This window comes from Amblyraja radiata, chromosome 8, assembly GCF_010909765.2.
Source record: "Amblyraja radiata isolate CabotCenter1 chromosome 8, sAmbRad1.1.pri, whole genome shotgun sequence".
NCBI lineage: Eukaryota > Metazoa > Chordata > Chondrichthyes > Rajiformes > Rajidae > Amblyraja > Amblyraja radiata.
Window position 1 is genome coordinate 62,136,158 of NC_045963.1, and position 25,340 is coordinate 62,161,497.

The 25,340-nt window shown below is 46.5% G+C and overlaps 1 protein-coding gene across 1 annotated transcript in view; it reads right to left on the reverse strand.

Moving 5' to 3' along the window:
- phactr2 (phosphatase and actin regulator 2) overlaps positions 1-24,239 on the reverse strand; it is a 142,099-nt gene extending 117,860 nt beyond the window's left edge. Inside the window, exon 1 of the mRNA XM_033026064.1 lies at positions 24,222-24,239. The gene's annotated coding sequence lies outside the window, so the exon portion shown is untranslated. The remainder of the gene's footprint in view (positions 1-24,221) is intronic.
- Positions 24,240-25,340: the final 1,101 nt, after the last annotated feature.

The window sequence follows — 25,340 nt, forward strand, 5'->3', positions numbered from 1 at the left end:
TCTCCCACAACCCGAGTCACTGTTCTCCTTTCCCCTCCTTCATATGCTCATCTCACATCACATACCACATTTAGCTTTTATCCTCTCTCTTTCCCCATCCCCATGACTCCGTTCACACATATCCCTCCCTCTGGCTTCACATTTTACTCCTCCACATTTTTCCTTATCTGACATCCTTTCACTTGTAGCTTTTGTTGCTTACTCCATTCATCTACCAATCACCCCCCTCCCCTCTTTCCCCTCACCTGTATCCACCTCTCACTTGCCATGCTTTGTCCCACCCCTACCTCTTTGTCCCACCCCTTTCCAGCTTTCACACCCTGCTTCAATCAGTCTAAATAAGGAACGTGGAGGGGGGAGCTGCAGATGCTGGCCTAAACTGAAGACAGGCACAAAAAGCTGGAGTAACTCAGCGGGTCAGGCAGCATCTCTGGAGAAAAGGTGATGTTTTGGGTTGACACTGAAGAAGGGTCTCAACCCGAAACTTCACCTATTCCTTTTCTCCAGAAATGCCGCCTGATCTGCTGAATTACTCCAGCTTTTTGTGTGTCTTCAGTCTAAAGAAGGACCCCGACCTAAAATGTCATGAAAATATCCTGTACAGTTGCTGCTGACCATTTGAGTTCCTCCAACACTTTGCTGTTTGCTCGAGATCCCAGCACAAGATCACCTTTCACAGGAAATTGGGGGTAGAGTATGCATGGGTCGACTTGGAGAGGGTCCTTCAATGTTCTCTGTTCTTTCAACCTTTCTAGCAGCATGCAATGGTTTTGTTAATACTCCCTTTCTTTGCTTCCCCTTTCAGGAAAAAACGCAGCGCTTCACACTCCTCTGCAACATTTCACCTGCTCCAGGCAAGATCATTGTCAGCTAATTTGCAATGAAATCTTGCAAAGGGCTTCCAGTTTGGAGTGGTCGACAGCTGCCAGTGTGGAAGGTAAACAGTCGCAGAGCTGAGTGTGACACGAAAGCTATTAGCATATTTAATTAATCCAGATCAACATAGTAATGGGAAACATCTTGCAGAATGGAGCAAACATCCCCAGCAGTCTACTGTAATCCGATGAAGCAGCTGCTTAGTTTGATATGATGGGAATTAATCCCAACCAGAGACGAGAAAGAGCCCAAAAACAGTGCGATGAGATCCAAGATGAAAATAATCAAATACATGCAGATGCTGGAAATTTGAAACAATAAACAAATAATGCTGGAAACACTAGGCAGGTCAGGCAGCATTTGTGGAGGGGGAAACAGAATTAAAGGTTCAGGTCCAGGTGTCTCAGTGGATTCGTAGTCATATAGCAAGGCAACAAGTCTTTCGACCCAACTCATCCATGCAGTTGAGTGTTTCCAGCTTTTCTGTCACGTTCCCTGAAGTAAAGGCACTGAGTATTCACTCCACTATGTGAGTCAATGAGGGGACAGAGTGTAGGACCTTCAGGCATCTCTTCAAACAAAATCTCTTCAAATACATCGCCATTAAATAAATTCTCCACTAAGAAAATTTGGTGGCACAGCAACAGAGACCCCGGGTTCGATCCTGACGATGGGTGCTGGCTGTGCGGAATTTATACATTCTTCCTGTGACTACATAGGTTTTCTCCTGAAGCTCCAGTTTCCCCCACAATTCAACGACATGCAGCTGTGTAGGTTAAGTGGCTTCTGTAAAATGCCCATAGTGTGAAGGATGTAAAAATGGGATAACATACAACTAATGTATGGGCGATCGATGGTCAGTGTGGACTCGGTGGGCTGAAGAGTCTGTTTTCACACATTTTCTCTAAATTAAAATTAACTAAACAAATGTTTTAGAAAATCATTTTAAAATAATCCTTTTCACACAGTTGCCCACTTAACCCAACAGCAATGAACAATCAATTGTAATGGAAAATAGACCACTCAATTTGTGTTACATAAGGTCAGTAACCTTCCATCTGGGTCCTCTGTGTGTTTGATACACTAATGTTCAGGCTGGGACATGTCTAGTGGTGTCCAGTTTTAGCCAGTATGCACCTCGACACACTCAATGGAGGATGCCATTTCCCATCCAGGAGGCAGCATTGTGGGTTTGACTTGGAGAATGAAGTTGGTCAGGGATCAGTGGTAGAGCACATGGAGAGTAGTGATCACCATATTATAAGGTTTAGATTGGTAATGGAGAAGGTATGGGGCAATCTAAAATAGAAACATAGAAAATAGATGCAGGAGTAGGCCATTCGGCCCTTCGAGCCTGCACTGCTATTTAATATGATCATGTCTGATCATCCAACTCAGTATCCTGTACCTGTCTTCTCTCCATACTCCCTGATCCCTTTAGCCACAAGGGCCACATCTAACTCCCTCTTAAATATAGCCAATGAACTGGCCTCAACTACATTCTGTGGCAGAGAATTCTACAGATTCACCACTCTCTGTGTGAAAAATGTTTTCCTCATCTCGGTCCTAAAAGATTTCCCCATTATCCTTAAACTGTGGCCCCTTGTTCTGGACTTCCCCAACATTGGGAACAATCTTCCTGCATCTAGCCTGTCCAACCCCTTAAGAATTTTGTAAGTTTCTATAAGATCCCCCCTCAATCTTCTAAATTCTAGCGAGTACAAACCGAGTCTATCCAGTCTTTCTTCATATGAAAGTCCTGACATCCCAGGAATCAGTCTGGTGAACCTTCTCTGTACTCCCTCTATGGCAAGAATGTCTTTCCTCAGATTAGGAGACCAATACTGTACGCAATACTCCAGGTGTGGTCTCACCAAGACCCTGCACAACTGCAGTAGAACCTCCCTGCTCCTATACTCAAATCCTTTTGCTATGAATGCTAACATACCATTCGCTTTCTTCACTGCCTACTGCACCTGCATGCCTACCTTTAATGACTGGTGTACACCCAGGTCTCGTTGCATCTCCCCTTTTCCTAATCGTCCACCATTCAGATAATAGTCTACTTTCCTGTTTTTGCCACCAAAGTGGATAACCTCACATTTATCCACATTATACTGCATCTGCCATGCATTTGCCCACTCACCCAGCCTATCCAAGTCACCTTGCAGCCTCCTAGCATCCTCCTCACAGCTAACCCTGCCCCCCAAGATAAAGATAAAATGTATCTTATTTGGAGGAGAGAAGGGATGAAAAGGGACCTAGCTAAGATAGAAACATAGAGCCCTTCGAGCCAGCACCACCACTCAATATGAACATGGCTGATCATCGAAAATCAGTACCCCGTTTCTGATTTCTCCCCATATCTCTTGATTCTGTTTGCCCTAAGAACTATATCTAACTCTCTCTTGAAAACATCCTGCGAATTGACATCCAATGCCTTCTGTGGCAGAGAATTCCACAGATTCACAACTCTCAGCGTGAAAAAGTTTTTCCTCATCTCAGTCCTAAATGGCCTACCCCTTATCCTTAAACTGTGATTCCTGGTTCTGGATTCTCCCCAACAACAAGAACATTTTCCGGCATCTAGCCTGCCCAATCCCTTAATAATTTTATGTTTCTATAAGATATCCTCTCATCCTTCTAAATTCCAGCCATCCCGGAAATTAACCTGGTAAACCTACGCTGCACTACCTCCATAGCAAGAATGACCTTCCTCAATTTAGGAGACCAAAACTGCACACAACACTCTCTGCATGGTCTCACGAGGGCCGTGTACAACTGCAGTAGGACCTCCTTGCTCCTATACTCTAATGATGTCGCTATGAAGGCCAACATGCCATTTGCTTTCTTCACTGTCTGCTGTACATGCATGCTTATTTAAATCTTACTAACCTGTATGCTTAGATAAAGCTGAACCAAGTATGTGTAGGTATAATTGTAATTAAACAGAACGTAGACACAAAATGCTGGAGTAACTCAGTGGGACAGACAGCATCTCTGGAGAGAAGGAATGGGTGACATTGAGGCCGAGACCCTTCTTCAGACTGATGACCATTGGAAACCATTAAAGACCAGATGTTTTCAACATGGTATGTTTTTTTCCACAAAAGGGGAACAATAACAGCGGAAGAGTCACTTTAAGGTGGAAATGATGATGAAAGTAAATGGGGAGTGGCATGATGCATGTCACGTGGAGAATACAAATGATAGCCGGGCTGAATAAACACCATTGAAAAGGGAAGTGTATTGGAACAGAGTGACAGTTAGCATAAAAGGGAATCAAAACATCCTCTGTAGGCACATAAATAATGAGAAAGCATTAACAGAAGAGGTGGTGGCAATGAGCAATAAAGAGGCACAGAGAAAGGAGACGTGTAATGGTTAATGTGCACCTGGGCAAGCATTAGAAATGCAAGGGATCAGTGGACATGCATGGAGCTCCCAAAGTGTATTTGATACAGGCAATATAAACCAAACCATACCATGCTAGAGAGGTGGGATGAACAGAGAAGGAACATTACACATAGCTATGAGCTCCTAAGCGTTTTTTGATATGCACAATGGGTGCGATAGTTATGACAATGGCAGAATTAATATTGATAAGGAGCAGGTATGAAAAAGACTGGGTCTAGTTAGAGTGAATAAGAGGAGGATGTGGATGAGAATATAAATGGATATCTCACCTGTATTCACTGTGGGAAAGGACATTGTAGCTAGAGTATTCAGGGAGGGGGACAACAACATTTGAAACAAATTACCATAAATAAGTAACAGTGTTTGGTGTCTTAGTGGCTTTAAAGGTAGGTAAATCCACAGGCTGTGATAGGATGCATGAGAGGACATTGCTGGAGCCCCGACAGAGATTTTCAAAGCTTCTCTGGCCATAGGTGAGGTGCCGGATAATTCAAGATGATGGCAAGTACATTGCAAAAGGTCAAACAGGGCGAGAAAACCTCTGCTCTACAACACTCCCCGAGGCCTTGCCAATTACTGTGAAGGACCGGCCCTGAATTGACTTCCCTAAAATGGACCTTGTACTTCTCTGAATTAAACACTATTTGCCATTGCTCAGCCCACTTGCCCAGCTGATCAAGATCCCATTGTAATTCTTAATAACCATCTTCAGTGTCAACAATAGGAACTATTTTAATAACATTTGCTAACTAACTTGCCTTATACATTTTCATCCAAATTGTTAATATAGTTGATAAACAGCAATGTGCGCATGGGGAGGCAGGTCTCCTCCAGCATCACCTTGAACATCGGTGCACCACAGGGCTGTGTGTTGAGCCCCTTCCTCTTCTCCCTCTACACTCTCGACTGCAAACCCACCCACGAGGCCAACACCATATTTAAGTTTGCAGATGACACCATCGTGGTAGGCAGGATCACGAGTAACAACGAGGCCGCCTACAGGACAGAGGTAGAGAACCTGGTGAGCTGGAGCCGTGAGAACAACCTGATCCTCAACGAAAAAAAAACAAAGGAGATGATCCTGGACTTCAGGAGGAGACCGAAGACCTTCGTCCATCAGCCCATCACCATTAACGGCGAGACAGTGGAGGCTGTGCAGAACATCAGGTACCTCGGGGTCAACATCAGCCACGACCTGACCTGGACCGTCAACACCACGGCGACGGCCAAGAAAGGACAACAAAGGCTTCACTTCCTGAGGTGCTTGAAGAGGGCACGTCTCCCACAACAGCTGCTGGTGAGCTTCTACAGGTCAGCCATTGAGTCAGTTCTTACATACTGCATCACAGTATGGTACTCTGGCTGTACCGCAGAGAACAGGAAAGCTCTCCAACGCGTCATCAAGACTGCTGAGAGGATCACTGGCACCCAGCTCCCCAGTCTGGAGGACATCTACCGGACCCGCTGCATCCGGAGGGTCAAGGGCATCCTTAGAGACAGCACACACCCTGGACACTGTCTCTTCACCCTTCTGCCCTCAGGAAGACGATACAGGATACTGAGCGCCTGCACGACAAGACTGAAAAACAGCTTCTACCATAGAGCTGTGACACTACTGAACTCTATCCCCCTCCCACACTGATCCCCCCCCCCCTCTCTCTCACACACCCGCCAATACTCCTGTATGTTTATGGTTATAGTTAAATTTTTTAATAGTTCTTTTTTTTAAATTGTATTTTTATACTTATATTCCTGTGCAGCTGGAGGACTGCTCCAACAGAATTTCGTTGTCTTGTACAATGACAATAAAGATTATCTCTAATGTACCCAAAACAGATACCCGAGGCACACCACTAGTCACAGGCCTCTAATCCGAAAAACAACATTCCATCACCACCCTCTGCTTCCCACCACAAAGCCAATTATGTATCCAGTTCTCTACCTCTCCCTGATCCCATGCACTCTAATCTTCTAGAGCAGCTTGTTATGCAGAACCTTATCAAAGTCCTTGCTGAAGTCCAGATGTGCCAGGTCTACCACTCTGCCTTCATTATGCTTCTTGGTTAGTTCTTCAAAAAACTCAAATTGGTGAGAGATGATCTCCCATGTACAAAACCATGCTGACCATCCTAATCAACACCTTTCTTTCCAAATGTATGTATATCTTATACCTCAGTCTCCTATCCATTAACTTTCGCACCACAGATGTCAGGCTTATTGATCTGTAGTTTCCAGTTTTTTTTTCTTTGCAGACCTTCTGAAATGGAGGCACAACATTAGTTATCAGTCTACCATCATCTCATCCGTGTTTAATGATTCTTATATCTCGGCCAGTATTTCTTTTTCTCTAGCCTCCCACAGTTCACCTATCCCACAGCCAACAATGGACCATTGTGGGCTCCACATTTCCTTGATTATCGTTGCTTTTTGCATAATTTCCATCCATTCATTCATCCAGCATCTGCAATTCCTCCCTACATGGGCGTCCTGACAGCATGGCCTTCATAGCGAAAGAAATTTGAGTCCTACAAGGAAGTCCTACTGCAGTTGTACAGGGCCCTGGTGAGAGTATTGTGTGCAGTTTTGAACTCCTAATTTGAGAAGGACAATTTTGCTATTGAGGGAGTGCAGCGTAGGTTCACCAGGTTAATTCTCGGGATGGTGGGACTGACATATGATGAAAGAATGGATCGACTGGGCTTATATTCACTGGAATTTAGAAGGATGAGAGGATATCATATAGAAACATCTAAAATTCTTAAGGGATTGGTCAGGCTAGATGGAGCAAAAATGTTCCCGATGTAGGGAGAGTCCAGAACCAGGGGTTACAGTTTATGAATAAGGGGTAGGCCATTTAGGACTGAGATGAGGAAAAACATTTTCATGCAGAGAGTTGTGAATCTGTGGAATTCTCTGCCACAGAAGGCAGTGGAGGCCATTTCACTGGATGTATTCAAGAGAGAGTTACTGTTGATGTAGCTCTTAGGGCTAATGGTATCAAGGGATGTGGGCAGAAAGCAGGAACGAGGTATTGATTGTGGATGATCAGCCATGATCATATTGAATGGTGGTGCTGGCTCGAAGGGCCGAATGCCCTATTCCTGCACCTATTTTCTATGTTACTATGTTTCAACATGTTCTTGGATATATCTGACTAAGCCCAGGAGAATGAAAGATTTATATTGGTAAAATATACTATGAGTATCATGGGGCATCAGTGCTAGGAAGCGTTCACTATTTTGCCTGATGGGACCAGAAGTGGTTATTAGATTATACTAGTCTTCTGCTTTTGGCTCTCACTTGTGAGACTGCCGCTGATTGGCAAATAGAAACTGACAAATGTTTATTGGGACATGGGTAGGAAGTGTAAAGTATTATAAAAATATGTTTTGGAAGAGCACACAGTAGTGTTATTGGCAGGTGAGGAAATGCTTGTTTTGCAAACACCGCCCGTAATGCTGCCTAAACAACATTGGCACAGTTCGAGTGTACAGTAACAATAAATCAACATTACATCTGCTCTCAGTTTCGTGATCAATGCTACATTTTCAGGAGAGTCTGCTGCTCAGCAGGAACGCTGGCTCCTGGTATTTCTTTGTGCATCTGGCTCGCTCTTGTTCCTTGTTCACCTAATCCCCACTGGGCCCACAAATGTACCATTCACCATGCTCCTCACCGCTGCTTGGGTCAAGCACAGAATGAAGGAATTCTTCAATGAATAAGTTACTCAAAACACAAGTTATGAGAACAAACAGACTCACAAGAACTTTGACGTGAAACAGGAAACTAAATGCTGACTCTGCAGCCCAAAGTGAGGATTAATGATGTTTCAGTATAATGGGAAGTCTCAGACCGTACTTCCCTCCCCGAATTTATGACTCCTATTTAAAACCGTGTTCTAAGTCAATTTCTTTGACCAAGTGTTTGGACATCTTCCCCACTATCTTCTTCTCCTTGGGGCAGAATTGAGGGTCCAAATTTCTTTAAAAATGCTTATAAAATACCTTGAGATTAACATTGTTTTTCTGCTGGATGAATGATGAGCTGGCCCGGATGCCAGTCTGAGCACAAAGCCCAGCATCCGGGCCAGCTGAGTAGTTTTGGCCCGGGTGCAGGACTTTGCGCTGGTTGCCAGACTTTGCGCGTGTCTGCACTTAGGGGAACAACGAGGAGGCCTTGCCCTTCTGTGATACCCCAACCACACGTTCTTGCACCACATAGGCCAAGGAAGCACGATTGATTGAGGAAGTGATCCTCAGACAGGCGTAACCCCGGGAGGAAATCGGGGTCGCAAAGTGCGCTCAAAGTGTCATAGAAACATAGAAACATGGAAAATTGGTGCAGGAGTAGGCCTTTTGTCCCTTCGAGCCTGCACCGCCATTCAATATGATCATGGCTGATCATCCAACTCAGTATCCTGTATCTGCCTTCTCTCCATACCCCCTGATCCCTTTAGCCACAAGGGCCACATCTAACTCCCTCTTAAATATAGCCAATGAACTGGCCTCAACTACCTTCTGTGGCAGAGAGTTCCAGAGATTCACCACTCTCTGTGTGAAAAAGGTTTTTCTCATCTCGGTCCTAAAGGATTTCCCCTTTATCCTTAAACTGTGACCCCTTGTTCTGGACTTCCCCAACATCGGGAACAAACTTCCTGCATCTTGTCTATCCAAATCCTTGAGAATTTTGTGCGTTTCTATAAGATACCCCCTCAATCTTCTAAATTCTAGCGAGTACAAGTCGATGTCAATGATCAATGTGTCCTGCAGTTCACATTAATTCTCGCAGCTAGCTGCATTCTTCAATAAAGCACGAGCCGAGTGATCCACTGCTAAGAGTTGTCTAAGAGGTTTCTTTGGGCTTTTTGAGTACCGTATCGCCTGCCTCAGGATCTCCATGGCGCTGCTGCTGCTGCTGCTGCTGCTCTTCCTTCCCCTTGTGACCACTCTCAACACCCTCCTCCTCCCCAGAACTAGGATGAGAGGTAGGTGGGTAGGTAGGCAAGCTAAGGAGGTTGAGAGAAAGCAAGAGTAAGAGCGAGCGAACGAAAGGGAAGCAAGAGAACCAACTAGCGGACGGCCCAGGACCAAGGATGCTCCTTGTCTACCACCACGGGGAAAGGAGCCCCATCCTGTGGTGGCCCTTTTGCACTTTTGCGCATACCTCATATTGATACACACGGAGTGGGGAAAAAGTATCTGAAGAAGGGTCTCGACCCGAAATGTCACCCTTTCCTTCTCTCCAGAGATGCTGCCTGTCCCGCTGAGTTACTCCAGCTTTTTGCGTCTATCTTGAGATTAACATTAATGGAGCCATATAAATGCAAACTGTTTTACTGAGAGTCAGTTACAGGCTAGCACCCAATCCCCTCTGAGTTTAGAGTTTAGAAATACAGCGCGCAAACAGGCCCTTCGGCCCACCGAGTCAGCGCCGACCAGCGATCACCCCTTACACTGACTATGGAGAATTACAGACGCTTGAAGAAGAAATCTGATGTCCTTAACTGGACGGGTAACTTCACACTCACATCATGTAGTGACTCTTATATATGCCTCAAGTGTCCATGTAAGCCAAGTACCACCAGACTTCAACAGAGGAAGAACAAAACTGGATGAATTCGAACATGGCATAATTGCTCCCAGACCAATGGACTTGCAAAGTCATCCTTGCAAATATCTGAGGATGTGTTCAGATCAGGAGAGCAACAGCCTGATATAGACCTACTCAGTCTCTACAGACAAAGTGCAAGACTTCCCCCATCACAATCCTTGAGTAGTTCGTGTCCCACATGTAGGACCCACTAGTGAAGGTGGCTCAGTGTGCAAAGGCTAAATGGAGTGCTGAATGTCAGTGCCGGACCTCATGAAATACATGGCAAAAGGTCAAACAGGGCAAGGAAACCTCCTGACATCCACATCCCCTCCTCCCTATGCTGATGAATTACTGCTCATCCAGGTTGCACAACACATGGAAGAAGCACCGGGAGAGGACAGACACAGAACGCGGCCAGGGTGGGGACCAGTCATTGTCCATCATTGGGTGGTTTCATAACACCACCATTCAATGGGCTGGCTGTGTCCTGAAGAACAGAGCTGTCTGACTGCATCTGCGGCAGGCAGTCTTTGACCAAGAGCAAGTGTAAACTACTGGCCTCATCCTCACTGGTCTCCCTGTGACAGATGCATCTCTTCAGCTCAGCAGTGGTAGAAGTGACCACTACACAGTCCTGGAGGAAGTCGCAGTGGACACCCTCCATTGGGTTGTGTGGGACTACAAGTACGCTGAATGGGACAGATATCAAACAGATCCAACAGCGCAGAACTAGACCTCTGAGTGTAGACACAAAATGCTGGAGAAACTCAGCGGGACAGGCAGCATATCTGGAGAGAAGGAATGGGTGACGTTTCGGGTCGAGACCCTTCCTGTACCTTGGACCTCTGAGTGACTGCCCCTGAAATTAAGGCAATGTTTGATCAAGTGTGGCATCAAGGAGCCCTGATAAAGTAAAAGTAAATGTTTATTTACTTGGACTGACAACATTAATGGGCTGATGAATGACAATTAACGTTTGAGGTACAGAAGAGCTACGTAATGACCATCTAGAGAGAAATGGTCAGGTAGCACCTGCGGACGGAATGGACAAACAACATTTCAGGTCATGGCCCTTTGTCAGATTGATTTAGACCATCCTCCAAAACGTTGTCTGTCCATTTGCCTCCATAGATGCTGCCTGACCAGCTGAGTCCTACAGAACTTTATTTCTTTCTCAAGACTTCAGCATCTGCAGTCTCTTGTGTCTCTTGTGTTATGCAGTTGCTCAGGACAAACCAAAAAATACCCTTGCATTTCATTCACACCTCCATGGCAAGGGAATATTCTCTGAGATAGTAATGGTCTCATTTCCAAAGCAATCCTAACAAGACCCTCCCTGGAAGACCTGAGGAGATGGCCTTGTTTGAAAACTTGGATAATTACACAGAGAGTGGTAAATCTCTGGAATTCTCTGCCACGGAAGGTAGTTGAGGCCAGTTCATTGGCTATATTTAAGAGGGAGTTAGATGTGGCCCTTGTGGCTAAAGGGATCAGGGGGTGTGGAGAGAAGGCAGGTACAGGATACTGAGTTGGATGATCAGCCATGATCATATTGAATGGCGGTGCAGGCTCGAAGGGCCAAATGGCCTACTCCTGCACCTATTTTCTATGTTTCTATGTTTCTATGAGGCATTCTGCCAAGTAGACATTAACAATCAACTTGAGGACCACTCTACCTTACCCATTGTCTATTGTTCTCACAGGGCTCCTGTCAGCTCAACCCTTTTCCTGAGATCATTGTCCCACCATGATGATGTTTGTCTCCATGTTCATCCCTGGGAGCTGGCTGTAGAACTGCCTGGGGTGAATCTTGGTAAGAAGCACTGCGTAATTTCTCAGACCTTCTTGGCCAACTTGTAAATGACTTTCCTGGAGAAAAATAATAGTGACGTCTGATGAAGGGTCACAACCCAAAACATCACCTATTCCTTTTCTCCAGAGATGCTGCCTGACCTGTTGAGTTACTCCAGCGTTTCGTATCTATCTTCGGTGTAAACCAGCATTTGCAGTTCCTTCTTACACATGCGAATGGTTGTGACACACCAGCCACCATCAGAGATCTAAAATCAATGAAAGGAGCATTGATTGCATCTGCATCTGGCAGTGGATGTGGGTCGTTGAGATGGATGGATGGTAAGTTGGCAAGGAGCATTCATGTTGAGTAAACAGAACTCACTGGAGTGCGGAGCACTGTGAACGATGCGCTGGTAGAAACATGTAACACTTTTAAAAAAGTCAATAGTAATTAGGCAATTAGCGTCAAAATTCCCAGGAGACTGGGCAGGCTTTCAAAGATGTCAATAACTTACCCTCCAGTGAGCTAGGCTTTCCCATTAAGAAGGAAACTAAAACCCCTGGCCCTCAAACCCTGACTCACTGCTTAGTCATTGCAACAACACAGCCCTGCATTCTGACTCCAGACTCTATTGAGCAGCATTATGGACCGAACAATGGATGGCATCGTCACTGCGATCAGCAACGCTGACACACGGCATTCACCTTCACATTGCAATCTCTGTGGCTGCTACAGCATTCAGCTCATCAAACACAAGGAACACATTTCCACTTTTGGAGATCCGGTGTCAGCATCAAAAGATTCAAGGACAAATTAAATGAAGGCTTATGTGGAACAGACAGTGCCAAACATTCCCAAGGCAGGCAGGGGAGAGCCTGCACACAGAGTAATGCCAACCCTACACTGCCCTGTGACATATTCCCAGGACAATAATCCTGCGGGTTAGACACAGAGAGAAGCTCCCTATACAACATCCTGTCACACACTCGCAGTCCCTGGAGAGGAAACACACGGTGTCGACGGGGACTCTGGAAGACTTCCGTGAACGCTGGTCGCCACGGGAGGTTGATTGTATTGTTGATAAAGTTGCCGGTATTTTAATTTGATAACACTAATATTACCGGTCGGTTATCCTTGGTTCTGAAAACGACTGCTTACGTTTTTTTTCCCAATGAGCCAGTGAAATTCACTGGTTATGTTTATAGGCAATACTAGACTAAGTGGGACCCGTTGGGTCCCATGTTCACACGGGAGGGCTGGTCCCCCCCCCCCCCCCCCGCAATATTCCACCTCTCCACCAATTCCAATATTGGTGGCCATTGTGGGGGGGGGGGGGGCTTTCTGGAGTGCTGGTATGGGTTCTTGGGGTGGCAGCTCAGTCCCTCAAGCCTGATCTGCTGGCAGGTCACTCACGGCTGGTGGGCTGGCAGTTGACTCATGACTATTCCTTGAAATTCAAGCAGGGTGCTAGGCCACCAAATTCAAATCCATGTTCCTACCATTTCAAGCAGGGTGCAAGGCCACCAAATTCAAGTGCAATTTCTTACCACTATGAGCAGGGTGCCACCGAATTCAAGTGCAGTTTCCAACCACTTCAAGCAGGGTGCAAGGCCACCAAATTCAAGTGCTGTTTCATACCACTTCAAGCTGGATCCAAGGCCACCAAATTCAAGTGCAGTTTCATACCACTTTCAGCAGGGTGCAAGGCCACCAAATTCAGTGCAGTTTCGTACCACTTCAAGCAGGATGCAAGGTCGCCAAATTCAAGTGCAGTTTCATTCCACTTCAAGCAGGGTCGAAGGCCACCAAATTCAAATGCAGCTTCATACCATTTCATGCAGGGTGAAACCACCATAAAACCACACAAAACACCAAACTCACAGTTCAGTAGACATTCAGTGTGTTCAGTTGATTCACAGCTCAGACAGTCATGACCTCTCCCTCCTCCATCATGCAGAGACTGAGCCACACCCACACTTCCAGGTTTTATAATCCCTCCCCCTCCCACCGGAAAAGGTGTGGCTTTCAGGGCGTGATTGACAGGAGAGAGATTCTCAACATTTAAAAAAACTAATAACACTTTTATTTTTCATTGATAGGAAGAATTCTCTGCTCCTGCTCAGAGGAAGGGGGACTGAGTAACATGGCCAAAAATCACAGCCGTAAGTGGTAGCGTTTTATCTAAAATCAATAGACAGTGCAAACAGGAAGTAAGTGCATTTGCAGTAGTGACTTTTAACTTCAAGTCAAAGCACCCAGGCCGCCATTTGCAGTAAGTAGTGCCTTTCAACTTCAAGCCAAGCACCCGCCACCATTTGCAGTAAGTAGTGCTTTTCGACTTCATGCCACCATTTGCAGTAAGTAGTGCCTTTCACCTTCAAGCCAAAGCACCCAAGCCACCATTCGCAGTAAGTAGTGCCTTTCAACTTCATGCCACCATTTGCAGTAAGTAGTGCCTTTCAACTTCAAGCCAATGCACCCACGCTACCATTTGCAGTAAGTAGTGCCTTTCAACTTCAAGCCAAAGCACCCAAGCCACCATTTGCAGTAAGTAATGCCTTTCAACTTCAAGCCAAAGCACCCAAGCCACCATTTGCAGTAGGTAGTGCCTTTCAACGACATGCCACCATTTGCAGTAAGTAGTGCCTTTCAACTTTAAGCCAAAGCACCCAAGCCACCATTTGCAGTAAGTAGTGCCTTTCAACTTCAAGCCAACGGACCCAAGCCACCATTTGCAGTAAGAAGTGCCTTTCAACTTCAAGCCCATGCACCCAAGCCACCATTTGCAGTAAGTAGTGCCTTTCAACTTCAAGCCAAAGCACCCAAGCCACCATTTGCAGTAAGTAGTGCCTTTCAACTTCAAGCCAAAGCACCCAAGCAACCATTTGCAGTACGTAATGCCTTTCAACTTCAAGCCAAAGCACCCAAGCCACCATTTGCAGTAAGCAGTGCCTTTCAACTTCAAGGAAAGCACCCAAGCCACCATTTGCAGTAAGTAGTGACTTTCAACTTCAAGCAAAAGCACCCAAGCCACCATTTGCAGTAAGTAGTGCCTTTCAACTTCAAGCCAAAGCACCCAAGCCACCATTTGCAGTAAGTAGTGCCTTTCAACTTCAAGCCAAAGCACCCAAGCCACCATTTGCAGTAAGTAGTGCATTTCAACTTCAAGCCAAAGCACCCAAGCCACCATTTGCAGTAAGTAGTGCCTTTCAACTTCATGCCACCATTTGCAGTAAGTAGTGCCTTTCAACTTCAAGCCAAAGCACCCAAGCCACCATGTGCAGTAAGAAGTGCCTTTCAACTTCAAGCCCATGCACCCAAGCCACCATTTGCAGTAAGTAGTGCCTTTCAACTTCAAGCCAAAGCACCCAAGCCTCCATTTGCAGTAAGTAATGCCTTTCAACCTCAAGCCAACGCACCCAAGCCACCATTTGCAGTAAGTAGTGCCTTTTAAATTCAAGTAAAGCACCCGCCACCATTTGCAGTAAGTAGTGCCTTTCAACTTCAAGCCAAAGCACCCAAGCCACCATTTGCAGTAAGTAGTGCATTTCAACTTCAAGCCAAAGCACCCAAGCCACCATTTGCAGTAAGTAGTGCCTTTCAACTTCATGCCACCATTTGCAGTAAGTAGTGCCTTTCAACTTCAAGCCAAAGCACCCAAGCCACCATGTGCAGTAAGAAGTGCCTTTCAACTTCAAGCCAAATCACCCGCCACCATTTGCAGTAATTAGTGCCTTTCAACTTCAAGCCAAAGCACCCAAGCCACCATGTGCAGTAAGTAGTGCCTTTCAACTTCAAGCCAAATCACCCGCCACCATTTGCAGTAAGTGGTGCCTTTCAACTTCAAGCCAAAGCTCCCAAGCCACCATTTGCATAAGTAGTGCCTTTCAACTTTAAACCAAAGCTCCCAAGCCACCATTTGCAGTAAGTAGTGCCATTCAACTTTAAACCAAAGCTCCCAAGCCACCATTTACAGTAAGTAGTGCCTTTCAACTTCAAGCCAAAGCACCCAAACAACCATTTGCAGGCAGTGCCTTTTTACTTCAAACAAACCATATTATCATGTTCAAACCACATTAAGGGTACTCACAGTTGTGTAGACATTTATTCAGTGTTATTCAGAGCTCATAGCGACGCGACCCTTGGCGCCATCCATCTTGCAGAGACTGAGTGAGGCACGCCACTTCCTGGTTTTATAGTCCCTCCCCCTCCCTCCAGCAGGTGCAGCAGAGAGAATGGTGATTTTTTTAAACTTCAAGACAAAGCTCCCAAGCCACCATTTGCAGTAAGTAGTGCCTTTCAACTTCAAACCAAAGCTCCCAAGCCACCATTTGCAGTAAATAGTGCAATTCAACTTCAAGCCAAAGCACCCAAGCCACCATTTGCAGTAAGAAGTGCCTTTCAACTTCAAGCCAAATCACCCAAGCCATCATTTGCAGTAAGTAGTGCCTTTCAACTTCAAGCCAAAGCACCCAAGCCATCATTTGCAGTAAGTAGTGCCTTTCAACTTCAAGCAAAGCACCCAAGCCATCATTTGCAGTAAGTAGTGCCTTTCAACTTAAAGCCAAAGCACCCAAGCCACCATTTGCAGTAAGTAGTGCCTTTCAACTTCAAGCCAAAGCACCCAAGCCACCATTTGCAGTAAGTAGTGCCTTTCAACTTCATGCCACCATTTGCAGTAAGTCTTCTTCTTCGAGTCCGTTGCAATCTCAGATGTCGTTCTGCCAGTATCTGGCGCAGGTCACAGCTGGTCGGGTCGGTTCAGCCAGGTCCTGGGGGCTGCACTGGGGGGCGTCGACACACTCCAGTAGGTGGGACATTGTCTGTACTGCTCCACAGCTGCATGTGTCTTCTGCCTGGTAGTTCCATGCTTTCATAAGTGCTTTGCACCTCCCCTGCTCCACTCGTAATCTGTTGAGGGTCTTCCAGGTTGGCCATGGGAGGTCGTGCCCGCTGTCGAGGCATTCAGTCGGAGTGATTCCTCTCTCCATCCAGTCGTGGGCTCGTGTGTTGAGCTGGTTCCATTCATCTTTCCAGATGTTGGTCCTTGCTGTTTCTTTGGTTGTCTGGAGAGGTGGGACTGTCTGCAAGAAACTGGCTCTGGATTTCAGTCGGGGTGGAGGTGCTGTGTGTCCGTGCAGGGGGTGCCTGGTATCGATCTCCTGTGCTCTCCGCTCGTCTTGGGCGATGATGGATCGTCTGATATGGGGGGGGGGGCAATACCAGCTAGGGCGTAGAGGCACGGGACTGCCGTTGTCTTTATGCATCCCGTGGTAATGCGGCAGGTGTCGTTGAGGGCTGTGTCAACCAGTTTGGTGTGGTGGGAGCGGCTCCAGCTTGAGCACGCGTATTCAGCTGTGGAGAAGCGCAGGGCTAGGGCAGTTGCACGGATGGTTGGTGGATCAGCGCCCCACCTTCAGTTTACCAGTTTGCGCAGGATGTTGTTGCGAGTGTTGACCTTGGCTTTGGTGTTCCGAAGGTGGGTTTTGAAAGAGAGTGTCCTGTCAAGTGTGACTCCGAGGTACACGGGGTGGAAGTGGTTGGAGAGTTTGTGGCCATCCCATGAGACGCTCAGTTGTTTTCCTGCATCTCGATTTTTAAGATGGAAGCTGCATAGTTGGGTTTTTGATGGGTTGGGTTTCAGGTGGTTGTTATTGTAGTAGGTTGTCATCTCTTGGAGGGCGCTTTCCAGGACAGACTCGATCTTATGGAAGTTCTCCTGTTGGGTGGTGATGCAGAGGTCATCAGCATAGATGAAGCGGCGGCATTGTGGGGGAAGTGGTTGGTCGTTGGTGTAGATGTTGAAGAGGAGGGGGGCCAGTATGCTGCCTTGTGGTAGGCCATTCTTTTGGGCTTTCCATTTGCTCTTCTTGTCGTTTAGTTGAACGAAGAAGCGCCTGTTGTTGAGAAGGCTTTTGATGACTTGGCACAGGTCGAGGTCACCAGTCATGTCAAAAAGTTTCCTGATCATGGTGCGGTGCTGGACAGTGTCGTAGGCAGCGGTGAGGTCTATGAAAGCTGCTCCGGTGATGAGTTTGCACTCAAAACCGTCCTCAATGTGTTGGGTGAGGTTCAGTAGCTGCCCGGCACAGGAGCGGCCAGGGCGGAAGCCAGCTTGATCTTTAGTCAGCTTGGAGTCTATAAGTGGCATAAGGCGTTGGAGTAGTAGCCTCTCGTTGAGCTTGTAGGTGATGCAGAGGAGGGAAATGAGTCTGTAGCTCTTTGGGGATGATGGGTCATTTCCAGGTTTGGGAATTGCGACAGTCTTGGCCTTTCTCCATACAGGTGGGGTTGTTTTCTGTGCCATGCATGAGTTCAGCATTGCTAGGAGCCAGGTCTTTGCTTTAGGTCCAAGGTGCTGTATCATTTCCGTCAGTACATCATCGATTCCTGCTGCTTTCCCAGGTTTCAGCATGCTCATTGCAGTAAGTAGTGCCTTTCAACTTCAAGCCAAATCACCCGCCACCATTTGCAGTAATTAGTGCCTTTCAACTTCAAGCCAAAGCACCCAAGCCACCATGTGCAGTAAGTAGTGCCTTTCAACTTCAAGCCAAAGCACCCAAACAACCATTTGCTGGCAGTACCTCCTTACTTCAAACAAACCATATTTTTATTTTCAAACCACATTAAGGGTACTCACAGTTGTGTAGACATTTGTTCAGTGTTATTCAGAGCTCAGAGAGACGTGACCCTTGGCTTCATCCATCTTGCAGAGACTGAGTGAGGCACACCACTTCCTGGTTTTATAGTCCCTCCCCCTCCCTCCAGCAGGGGCAGCAGAGAGAATGGTGAAGTTTTAAAAAACATTAATATCTCTCTGATTTTATCATCGATGGGAAAAATCCTCTGCACCCGTAAGGCAGAGGGGGGCTCTGAGCGAGGTGGCCAAATATGACGACCGTAGGTGGCGGCGTTCTGTCGGAAATCGCAGCGCCGTGGGCCAAAAGTGGTCAAGATCAGAGATTTAGTAATATAGATAGGCAGTCTCTGATCGTGTTTCTATTGTGTATTTTTGTTTATTTTGAATAAAAGCATTTTGTATTAAAAAAAAGGGCAGGGATAATCAGCCCCTGTTTGTGTACTTGAAGGGGCTACTCCTCAGGTTTTGGCTGCATTTCAGCCCCACGTGCCTAATCTTTGGTCATTCAGCATGGATGGGTCAGTGGAGGGTTCTTCTCCCTGTTGGTTTGCTCCTCGGCCTGGCCAAGATGGCCATTCATGGGTCTAGGCAGTGAGCAGTCGAGGGTTCTGCCCAGATTGATTTACTGCCCCTCCTCTGGGCCGACATTCATGCCTACGTTTCATGGATAGGGAAGATGCGGTGTCCATGGGGACTCTCATGCCTTCTGTAAAGGGCTCGAGTGCATCATGGATAAGGATGATAATGTCGTAATTTAAGGATTGATTTATTGATGTTTGCAAACTACTGGGCAGCCTTGATCTTTCCAGTACTTAGTAATTGTGATTATGAAATAAAAGTTCCTTGTTAAGGAAAAAAGGGCAGAGACAATGTGAGTTAAACACTGAATAGGGCAGCACAGTAGCACAGCTAATAGAACTTATGGGCCTGTCCCACTTAGGTGACTTTTTAGGCGACTGCAGGAGAATATGCAGTCGCCACATGGTCGCCGCTTGTTCGTGGGTGGTTGCCGGGGAGTCGCCTTCATGGGCGTGAATACCGCTCTCCGTGGAAGCATTCTAGTCGCCGCCAAAATTAGCAGCGACTAGAATGAAGCCGCCATGGAGAGTAGCGAGAATTCTCGTGCCGTAGGTGGGTCGCCAGGAGGTCCTAGGGGGTTGCCAGGTGGTCCAAGGTTCTCGTAGGTTCTCATCGGTTGTAGCCCGTGCTGACCAGTGAATTTCATTGGCTCATTGGGAAAAGAAATGTAAGCAGTCGTTTTCAGAACCAAGGATAACCGACCGGTAATGTTAATGTTGGCCGAGGAAGAGACCATGTTCCATATGTACATGGAGTGTGAGAGGGTGCAGCCCCTGTTCGACTATCTGAAGGGATTGCTCCTCAAGTATTGGCTACATTTTAGCCCCACCCTCCTGATATTTGAGCACCCGGTATCAGCTGGGGATTCATATCTTCAGGTCAATGAACAACAATGGAGTTTCTAATCATCGAGGAAGGGTGTAGGGCGCGTGGTACAGAGTATGAAACACCAAAATGACGCAGGCAAGGACATTTTTAAACATAGTGAATGCTTAAAATCTGTAGGCCTCTGTTGAGGGAGGCAATTTCTATTGCAGTGTTCAGAAGGATCTGAAGGGATAGAATTTGCAGAGAGGGGGGCAGGCCCACTGTTTATTTTCCGTATCTTTTTCCACCCCTAGCCAGCCTCAACTTCCCCCTCTCACTCTCCCACCGACCCATCATCCCCCACTTCGCCTGGTTTCACCTGTCACCCACCAGGAACTACCTTGCCTCACCTCCTTCTCCTGGTTATCTCACCTCTATGTTCTCAGTCTTGAGGCTGAAGGGCCTGTTTCCACACTGTATCACTCTATGACTCTAGGACAAGAATCCTTCAAGTCACAGAGTTATAGAGAAATATAATGTGGGATCTACTGGGAGTCTTGCACCTTAAATGCCAACACTTCATTTTCTCTGTTGACTACTAGATGTACTCATCTACAGAACCAGAATCAGTGTTGAGGCAGGGTCCCAATCAGAAGCACTAACCATCACTCTGCCTCCAATGATGCTGCTTGACTCACTGAGTTCTTCCACAAGCTTGTTTTTTGTGAGTGGAGAGGAACTAATTGGATTATACAGAACCAGAATCAACTCAAGGAGCAAAATGGTTTCCTTCCATCGTGGAAACGGTGATTCAGTGATTTTGTGAAATTCCTCCCCTGCTCTCATGGTGGGTGGTGGTAAGGTGGAGAGGGAGGAGGCAATGGTGTGTATAGGAGCTCCAGTGTGCTATTGTAGCGAAGGGGTGGCAGGGTCAAAGGTGGGTTCATCTTACTAAAGCCCACGCCTCCTTCACCTCGATCAACAGCTTGGACATGGTTGAAGTGTAAGATTGTGGATCAACGTCCCAGCTAGATTGAGCCTGAGGCAAAGTTTAGACCTGAAATGTCAACCATCCCTGTGCACCTTCAGATGCTGCCTGTCCTGCTGAGTTCCCCCAGAAGCCTATTTTTGTTCCAGATTCCAGTATTTGCACTCTTTTATCACCATTATAATGTCACAGGGGACATCCTGGCACCACCCTAACCTACCTACCGAATAATGAAAGGCCGAGATAAAGTGGATGAGGAAAGGTGTTTCCAGTATTGGGAGAGTCTAGGACCAGAGGGCACCGCCTCAGGATAAAAGGACGTAACTTTAGAATGAAGACGAGGAGGAATTTCTTTAAACATAGGGTGGGGAATTGTGATACTCATTGCCACAGGTGGCTGTGGCGGCCAAGTCATTGGGTATTTTTAAAGCGGAGATTGATATGTACTTGATTAGTTAGGTGGACAAAGGATATATAAAGAAACGAGAATGGGGTTGAGAGGGAAAAATAGATCAGCCATGATCGAATGGCAGAGCAGACTTGATAGGCTGAATAGTCCGGATCTACTCGTATGTCTTATGGTCTTACAACCCTCCATCCTGCCTCCATCTTCGACCGACGGAGATTTGACATTTTTTAATTATCCCCTCTGAAGCCCAGTGTTAAATCTCTGAAACAGAAATGCCCCTTCATCAGCTCTTACACTGAGAACCAGTCTCACTTAGATCTCTGCTTCTCCGGAATTGGAAAATCTATCTCAGCTGTTTAGCAAGAGAATCTTGCACACCAGCCAAGAGATTGGTTAAAAATAGCCAGCTCTTAAGTTTATTAATATCAACCAAGTGATTCAGAGCTTCATCGCAATAGCCTGCTTTCAAAGGGACAGAGGGTGGTGGGTGTATGGAACAAGCTGCCAGAGGAGATAGTTGAGGCTAGGACTACCCCATTGTTTAAGAAACAGTTGAACGGGTACATGGATAGACAGGTTTGGAGGGTTATGGACCAAGCGCAGGCATGTGGGACTAGGGTAGCTGGGACATTGTTGGCCGGTGTGGGCGAGTTGGGCAGAAGGGCCTGTTTCCACACTGTATCACTCTATGACTCTAGGACAGGAATCCTTCAAGTCACAGAGTTATAGAGAAATATAATGTGGGTTCTACTGGGAGTCTTGCACCTTAAATGCCAACACTTAATTTTCTCTGTTGACTACCAGATGTACTCATCTACGTTATGATTTGTTCTTAACTGTATTTCAATATCAATACCCTTGCTGAAGCAGAGCAGCAATATCCTGTGTAATTAGGTGAACATAGATGAGAGAGGCCTGAAATGAGAATGGCCAGAAATCAAGGGGATATGAGGGAGAGATTGAGGCCAGAGGAGCCGGGAGGTTGGTTTGGCGGGAGGCAGAGGTCTGCTTGGGAGACACAAATAGAGTGAAGTATTTGTTTTCTCACCACTGAAGGCCACATCTAGCTGCAGGTCTACTACTATCAAGGCAATGTCTATCACAGTAACTAGCCTCCATCCCATTTCACATTGCTTCAGGAAAACATCCAATAGGATCATGGACCATTTATAGCCCCGTCATTCCCTCTTCTTCCCTCTCCTGTCAGGCAGGGATACAAAAGCACTTACCACCAGAATAGGAATTACATTTTACCCACTATTATCAGACTTTTGAATGGTCCTCTCATAAACTAAGGGTGTAGCCCCAATCTTCCAGCCTACCCCATTTTGCCCCCTACACTTTTTTTATTTGTACCTTGTCTGTAACTGTAATGCTATAACACTGTAACATTACATTCTGCAGTCTGGTATTTTTCATTACCTGTTGTACTTGTTCTTGGTTTGATTGTATTCACGATTGGATAGCAAACAATGTTTTTCACCGTATCTCGATATACGTGACAATAATAAACCAACCAACCTGTAAGTAGAGCTGATGCCTCAATAGCACCAGCGACCCAAGTTCAATCCTCACCTCCGATAATGCCTGTGTGGACGTTCTCCCTGTGTCCTTGTGGATTTCCTCCGAGTGCTCCGGTTTCTCCACTCATCCCAAAGATCTGGGTTAATTGGCCTCTGCTGTAGGCTCACTTCTCTTGTGGAAATTTTAGTCCTCAGATAAGTATCTTGAAAAAGAATTTAACTGACTGCACTGTGCACCTACTATCATTACTTTAAATCGAATGAGCCCAGGTTTGTGATTGGTTTGTTTAATTTTTAGTTCCTCATTTCAAGTCTATGTGAGGAGATTACACAATCCATTGCAGATCTCCGTCTATAATTCACATCCGTATATTGTAGATGACAGGAATATAAAAACACAGACAGCAGCTCTTAAATCTACACCTCAACCAACTTTAAATACTACCATTAAATGTTATGGTTATTGGAAGTTCAATTCTCTAATTTAACAGTGCATTGTTGAAACGTAGTGTGCTAATTCCACTTAGTTAACTGTTGAATTTGGGGTTTTTGGAGTTTGTCTGTTAGGTGACACATTCCAGATATACCGCAAATGCTCTCCCAGGTTCCCGCTGACACAACTACTATCACAGTGCTGGTTACCAAAAGATAGCCCTTGTTGTTATGACAGAGAACAGTTCATGTCTGAATCAGGCAGCTGTGAGCTTTCAGGGTGGGAACTTGTGATGGAAGACTGAAGGGGAAGGATAGTCAGATATCTGCTGGTGGGAGACCCTTCATATGATCATTGCCAGTGTCTCTCTGGCTCAGAGCCCTGCTTCAACAGACAAGCACTGCACTAGTTTGGTTAATTCCATCCCAGTGCCGCAGCAGGTAGCATTTCAGTCTCACAAAAGGAGACACCATCCACCTGTGTTGACCACCAAGTGAACACAAGGAGGAAATGTCAGATTTGTCCTGCACAGTGATGGGCTTCAGTGATATCCGGGAAAGCGCACACACATGGGCTAAAAGGCTATTAAATCCGCCTGCACCACTTTGAGACGTTTACTTAGGCAGTTCCATTTTCTCTTGTTGCACTCGGGGAAGGAATCCGACAACATTAAACTCACCATCTGAGCCGCTCTCGTCTCTTGAACTCAGGAAATTGCAGGAGTTCCTCGTAGAACAGTACATTTCAGCGTCTGTTTCTAAAAAGCCTTCCTGTCCTCCCTGCTGTCCATCCACACTCTGCCAGTTTGCGGTGCAACACGATTCGTCAGGATACACGAGGTCTCCAAGGATTTACGTCTATTATAGCCTAAGGTGGACTGGACAAAGAACCAAAGGATGTTTTTTTTTTTTTTTCTCTCTCTATCTCTCTCTCTCTCTCTCTCTCTCTCTCTCTCTCTCTCTCTCTCTCTCTCTCTCTCTCTCTCTCTCTCTCTCTCTCTCTCTCTCTCTCTCTCTCTCTCTCTCTCTCTCTCTCTCTCTCTCTCTCTCTCTCTCTCTCTCTCTCTCTCTCTCTCTCTCTCTCTCTCTCTCTCTCCCTCTCCCTCTCCCTCTCCCCCTCTCTCTCCCCCTCTCTCTCCCCCTCTCTCTCCCCCTCTCTCTACCCCCCTCTCTCCCTCTCTCTCTCCCCTCTCTCTCTCTCCTCTCTCTCCCTCTCCCTCCCCTCTCTCCCCCCTCTCTCCCCTCCCTCTCTCTCCCCCTCTCTCTCCCCCCCTCTCTGTGCATTTTACTCTGTTGCAACTGTTGTATCTCATCTGGTGTTTTGAAATGAAAGATAACTACAAACGAATTTCATCATCAACACACCACACACACCATCCCCCTCCCCCCTCGCCTCCACGTTTAGAGGAAGAAAGTAAAATACTGCACTTGCCAGATATCTGAAATAAAAGTGGACAATATTAGAAAGATTAGGCAGCCTGAACTGAGGGAGAGCAACAGTTAATGCTTCAAATCGATCATCTTCCATTAAATCTCATAGGGATGTTTAAGAAATCAGACTCTGGGATATATAAAGCTCTCTAAAACCTAATTATTCTTTATTCAGTCTTATTTTGGTAAATGGAAGAGGAATTCAGAGAACACCATTAAACATTAATGATGTTTCTGAGGCCGAAGGCGGGGGCGTGATTTTCATCTCCCCATGGCCCCATAAAACGACTGCTGCAGTGCAGTCCCTCCGTCCCTGGTCAAACACAAGGCCGCTGGGAAAAGCCGATGTGTGCTGAGGACGGCCATCGAATGAGATGACAGAGTGTCAAACCCTCAAAGTTACGGAGGTCACAGAGAGAAAAAGCACAGAAACAGGCCCTTCAGCCCACTGAGGGTCTGTCCACCAACAACAACCCGTTCAGTCTAATCCTGCATTCAGCCCATTTTATTCTTCCCACATTCCCATCAATTCCCCCCAGATTCCACCACTCACCTCCACACTAGGAGCAATTTAAAGCAACCCCTTATGCGGGAGGAAACAGGAGCACCTGGAGGAAACCCACTCGGTTGCAGGGAGAATGTACAAACTCCACACTGCCTGTACTGTAGGTCAGGATCACACCAGGAGGCTCTGGCAGCGGACCCCCCACCCCCCACCCCCCACCTCGCCAGTGTGCAGCTTATAGTTCATTGGGCTGGAATGTGGAAATCTCTTCACTGCTCGCCAACCATTAGTGCAGCATAGTGCACGGTTGTCCAGCCCCGGCTCGACTAACGTCATCAATGTCTTG